Source organism: Tinamus guttatus, unplaced genomic scaffold, assembly GCF_059628265.1.
Source record: "Tinamus guttatus ecotype Peru unplaced genomic scaffold, ASM5962826v1 Tinamus_guttatus_pri_ptg000087l, whole genome shotgun sequence".
Classification (NCBI taxonomy): Eukaryota; Metazoa; Chordata; class Aves; order Tinamiformes; family Tinamidae; genus Tinamus; species Tinamus guttatus.
The window spans coordinates 832,526-839,109 of NW_028288621.1; positions in this window are offsets into that span (position 1 = coordinate 832,526).

Sequence of the window (6,584 nt, forward strand, 5' to 3'; positions counted from 1 at the left end):
CCCGCGGGACACGCAGGTGTGCGGCGCTGCGGACTGGCGGCGCCTTGTGACATCACGACAACAACGGTTCCGAGCTGCACAAAACGCAGGGCCATTCCCTGATTCCCAGGGTTCCAAACAACAGGCTGAAACTACAGCTCCTCAAAGGCAGCCCTAGGACCTGCGACAGCGCTCAGCGGCTTCGCTCCCCTCCCATCACCATCCTCTGCCCCGACCACTCATCTTTGCTCCTGCACATTCAACTTATGTTTTTCGCTCACAGTTAAATTCCCATTTGACTCACAACACACATTGGATTCCCAGAAGAGAAATGGATCTTATAAACCGGTAGAAAGGATTATAAAGGATTACATGCCCTTATTACACCGCTGCCAGCTGTGGGAAGAGTCTCGAGTGCCCCTTCTCCCTACAGCAAGTGCAGACTTTCATTAGAGGTCTAGGATGTGAAAAAAATGGAGAGCAGGAGAAATGTTAATTATTCTCAGGAGAAAATATGCACTTCTTCTGTTCATTTCCACACAATCCTTCACTTGCACAGCTCTACACCCTTCCCTGCTCCCCAATTTCTCTATGGTGATTACCCCTCCATTCCATCAGCATCTTCAGGACAGCAAGAGTCCCAACTGGCTGCTTCCCTCCTCCTTCCCGGTAATCCACAGCCGGCCGGGAGCACTGCGGGAAGACTGCTAGAGGAAAAGCATCCTGACCCTAAAGCATACCTTGGACAAAGGCAAGTGAAACAACAAGCTGATGGGAAACTCTGCTCAGTTCCATGCATGTCCCATGTCCCATCCACAGTCCCACGCAGCTTGGCAAAAGCAACACTCATTAATAGCAAGGGGCCTGCGTGCCACGGGGTGCTTTAGTGCCCTGTCTTGCTAGCAAACTTCAGCCCGCTTAACGTACACCTTGCTTGAAGCCATCAGTTTGGCACGACTCTTTTTGGAGTCTTTGGTTTGCCCGCTTGCAACTCTTTTCTGCACAGCAATCAAAAGCCTGCGGTTTAACAACAGATTTTCTCCCCCGTTGTCCTTGGAACCCTGGGGCAAGGCAGCTCCTGTGTGATGACATCCAAGTGACAGGGACTCGGAGCGAGACCCCTGCCACGTGGGCGGTGCTGGCAGAGCAAAGGCAGGGGCACTTCCAGTCACGGCACGACGTGACACTGCACAGCCCCAGGATCCGCGCTGCACCACACAGGCGCTGCCCTCTGGCAAAGGCCCTTCTGGCTTTCCTCCAAAGACCAAAACTTTCACTGTCGCCAACTGCCTTCACGATCCAGGACTGCTGAATTCCTCTCCACTTAAACCTACCTGCCTCTGGCTTGGGAAGCGACTCCCGCGTAGGACTGCAGCAATCACGGTGGGAGAGAAGAGAATAGGGTGACCACGAACATCTAGGATAAATCTGAGTTTATCTTCCTAGGATATAAACCCCCAAGGACTATACATCTAAGTGCACAATTTACTGCAATTAATAATGAAACAACAATCCCACAGATAATCCTTAACAAGTCACTCAGCAGTTTAATGAGCTTTGGGGATAACCCTTTGGACTGACCTGCCCTGGCCACCTCTCACTCGCAGCTCCCAGACGTGGCTGCTCCAACAGAGTTTCTGGACCCATCACGCTGAGGCTGACAGAGAAGGATTTAAGATATTTAATTCCTTAGAAGTAAGAAATGCGAAGTTCCCAGCTTTGGGAAGGGTTTCCTTTGCCCCACTATCTGGAAGCTCCAGCTGACACACCATTACCACCCTTCAGTGGGGGACTCTGGATGCCCCAGTGCATTCACACTGGAGGTGGGGTAGCTTTTTGAGAGTTAAAATGAGCTTAAAACACTTCTTAGGTACAAAGACTTATTCAAACGGGCTCTTCTGTGCTTCCTGCTCTTTCCTTTCCGGGTCCTGCAAGCAGAGAAGGGCTCAGCTCTTTCTGCTCTATTTTCACACTCGTTTTGTTTCAACGCAGAGATCTCCCGCATGTCCCCTCTGAAAACCAACCCTTTTACAAGCCTCCACCATGCCTAAATTAAACAGCATTAAATGGACCGTTTTCCTCAAATGGTCTAAAACTCACTTTTCCTGCCTAGCCGCTAGGACATACTCAAATTTCAGGTCGCACACCCTATTTAATACGTTGTGGTGGTTTGGATGGCACAAGTCTGGATGTGTACGTTTGGAGGGCACAAGTTTGCAAAGCTGCAACAGGCGCCCCCGCACTTGGCTTTGGACCCTGGATGACAACACGAGCACATTCAAAACACTTGAGCCATGTGAGACGACGGCGTTACTCTGCAGCAGCTCTGCTTAGAAGGGGGTTGTGTGGGAGTGTTTGGCCATCCTGCATTTTTTTTTTTTAAATAAAGCTTTCACTTCGGTTTGCCATGTGGCTTCATGGGTAAATAATTCCTTAAACTGGTTTTGCTACTGAAATCAGGCTTCCAGGGAATGGCAAGCCTGGAGGAGGTTTTCCAGAAAGAGTGTCAAGATATAGACAGAGGATGACTGCACACCAATTCCTTATCCAGCAACTTACTGTTACATTCAAGAAATAGCCCAGCCTTCATTTCTCAGCCTTCCGATTTTTATCTTTTCCACCAGCTCTCCCTTGTGCTCTTCTTTCCACGTAAGAACTATCAAACAAATTAATCAATGGATTAAATGATGCAACCTTTCCCACTGTATTTGCTCTTTTACTACAGTAGACTAGACCATCCCCATTCCATTCCAAGCTCTATGTATTTTAAGAGATTACGTATTGCTGACATTAAGAGGAGAGTTCCCACACATGAATTCTTGCTCTGAAGCTGCATGCAGATGCCAGGAGAGCTAAGATGTTGGTTTACATTTAGTCCCTATTTGAAAGATCTTCTTCTAATCCCAACTGCAAACCATTAAGGGAACTACAGTTCAGCTGATTCACCAATTTCTGCTTCTGCTTTCTCCATGCTTTTCAAAATCAACAATGAAAGCTGTAATAAAAATGAGAACCTCAGCTCCTTTACTACTAAGAGCACTAAATTCTGTATTAGAGAGGAAAGAGAATTTCTGAAGGAATGAGGAAATGATCATTTCTGGTTAATTCCACCACAGGGGATAAAAACCACCACCAACAACAAAAATCCCTTTGTTTTAGCATCTTTTCCCTTTTGTCATATGTAACACAAAGGGATTCCTAATAAAATAGTTGCAACCAAGCTCCACGACATACACTGCTGGGCACATTCAGCAGCACGAGATCCACAGAGGCCATGCAGAAGGGATCAGTGACGTACAAAAAAACCTCAAGAGAGCAGTGAAAAAACTTGTATTTAAAGTTCAGAACTATAGAGCCATCAATGATATGAGAAAAACAAAAAAGACACAAACAAACAAAAATGAACAATCAAAAAACAGCCTTCTCTCCACATCTTGATTTCAGAGCTTTTCAACAGGGCACAGCAGATGCAAAGAGTCGACTGCAGCTTCTTCTGATGCAGCTGGCACAAACTCTGCCTTTACTTGCCGGGCACACTCCACAGTTTAGGTAGAGCTCTTGAAATCTGACAGCAAGACAGCTGTAATTTATCAAGGGCAGTTATTTTTGAGCCTTTAACCCAGGAAAAAGCTGCATTTAGCTCAGGGAAGAACTGGCCACTGCCTGTGATTGTTTCAGAAAACAACACCAGTGTCAAAAGCTTCATACAGGCCTTTTTAAGCTTTTACAAAAGGAGAGGCACAAGCGAGAAACTCATTGCTTACATATGTTTATCCTTTGCTTAACTAATCCCATTATAACTTCCAATTCCAAAGCAACTTGCAGTGCTAACTGCATGCACACTTTAAATTTGCTCAGCCTTTTTCCTACACTCTTGCCTGATTTGCTACCTCCCTGCAGGCCCTTCTAAGCCTGGAAATCTCATTCCAAAGTTAATTTTATCTTCCTTTTATCTGATAACAGCCTTCAGGATTGCACATTTAATCGTGCTACCAGCAACAAGGGAATCTGAATGCTTTATGCGCCTGCAACATCAGGAGTAATGAGGGTTTATTTACTAACCCTATCTCTGAAAAGTTTAGGTGAATTAATAATTCAGCAATTAATAATTTAACACAGACAGTGCAACACAAAAAAAAGCAGCAAGCTCTTCACACGTATGCCACTATTCAGAAAAAAATGTGCCTTTCCTCCAACAGAGCTTGACTCCCCTCATAACTGAATGGAGAGAAATTCAGTCCATCCCTAACAAACCTCCTTGAAACAACAGGGACATCCACAGGAAACACAGAAAATCCCTCAACCCTTTGCTCGGGCTGTAAAGACTCTCCAAGTGCAAACATGGACAGGACACTAAGAATCACTACTCTTAGTCCAGTTTTAAAGCCAGTGTAGAAGGTGGAACATTTCGCTAACTCCTGAAGCAGCTGAATGTTAAATCCATCGCTCATCTGGGAAGGAGAGTCTAATCCGCTCTCCGGCCGGGAATGCAGCCTGCGCGCAGGGAACGGCGGCGGAGCCGTCGCCGCACCGAGCCGGGCGACAGAATTCCCGCCGGAGCTCGTTCAGCCGCGGAGCTGGGAACGGCACGGAGGCACGGCCGCTTCCTCTTGTACATCACCTTTACAGTCGGCTTAAAAGACCACGCGATTTCATGCATGGTCCCTTCCTGAAAAGGTCCCCACAGTGCTAGCTTGGGCATTCTCAAATGGAAGATATTCCTTATTGTGCTTAAAAATCCCCTATGTTGGTGGTGATTCCTGTTACACTGGCACTACCGACCCAACAAGAGAGCAACGGAAGATGGTGAAACCATAAACCTGTGGCTTTTTGCTACTTGGGAGCTTTGAGGGGACCACTTCAGCTTTCACTTAGCAGCTTTTTATAGCCAGCACCATCCTGCCTTCCGGTGATACAGCAGCATCCTTCCCGCAGCTGAAATAAGGGGCATCCTCATTCCCAGCATTAACTGGAAGAAAATGAAGCAGAAAGTTAGCCAAATCCTACTTTACTGCCACAGTTCTTTCATGTGGTAAGTTTTCCATACAGTTTGCCTTTTTTTCTATTTTACAAGGCAAACACCCACAATGTTTAAGAGCAGCTGACTTAAACTACTCTTCAGCTAGGGTAGGACTCAAACTATTTTCAAATATTCCAAGCTCAAATTATTTCCTGCAAACTGCTTTCTGGATTTGCATTTTCTCCTGCAGTTGAAGACCAGCAGACAGCCAAATTAAGTCATGTTTAAGAAGTGACAGGATCTCAAGAGAAGAGAGTGAAACACAGTTTCATTCTTACAGCTGGCAGGATGTCGCTTACCCTTGACTTACTTTCTGTGTTTTTCTTTTTTGGTTGGTTGGTTTTGTTTTCTGTCTTAAAATAAAGACCTAAACCTTAATATTTCCAGTTTAATCAGCAATTCTCAAGACGTTCACAAATTCACTTCCGTAACCACCCTTAACCATATATACACAGAGGAGTCATTAAAAAACATAGTGGCTGGGACTAAATGGCAGGTAAGAGCTGCTGAAAGACCTGTGACCATTCCTGCTCTCGCGAGGAAGACCACCTTCCTGAAGGGACAGACCGAGACTCTTCCATGCTGTTCATCAAAACCTCTGGAAAAGAGCTGCTGCCTGGGTCTGTGGTTGAACAAATGCATAAATTGGAACTAGACAAGCCCCAAAATGCAGAAATAAGTGTCAAGTAAACTACAGGAAAAAGAAAACAAAGTAGATTAGTCAGTCAAATTAAAGAAATGTTCTTACATTTCGAGCTGCCCATTACATCTGCATTTTCATGAGGATCAACATTTCTCAAATTGTGTAATATACAGTTAAGGGATTCTGATTTCCGAGAGAATATTAATCCTCTGTAAGAAGCAGCTGGAAGATGAGAAGTACACGGCTAACTGAATCTGGGGTTTCATGCAAACGCTGACTCTCGTGCCAGGGCACGGGCTCTCGTAACAAGCCCTTGCCTGGGACATGCTATAATAAAAGGAGCTTCAGGCTTTGTCTCTGAGTGCAAGAAGCAAGAAGTGACCTCAGCACAAATTGCTGTGCCTTATGGACTATACATGCTCCGGGCCTAAAACATGTTAGCCAATAGAGGTACCCAGTCAGCTACACCAGTAATAGTCAAAACACTTACTCCCTGCAAAGAGTTTAAGAGTTTGCTAAATAGCTTCATCCTCCGTCAACATGAGAAACCAAAGCACCAAAAAAGCACCAAAACACCATGGCAGCCCCTGAACACTCAGTTAAATCACATTTCCCTAAGGAGAACAAATTGGGAAAGAAAACGGATTTGTCATTAGTCTGTTAGCACAAATACTCATTCTCTGGCAGTTTTTCTTACCATTCATTTCATTTTATATTTCATAAGGATTTGACAGTTTGATACATAAACTCCTGTTGGTGCAAGGTGCAACATACACAGAATCATAGAATAGCTGAGGTTGGAAGAGACCTCTAGAGATCACCTAGTCCAACTCCCCTGCTCAAGCACTTTCATCTTGTACTAATACTTTCTTACCTTATCTTACACTAATTTCATACTAATATTTTCATCTACCCCTGTGAGCACCTCACTAGGAACTGAGG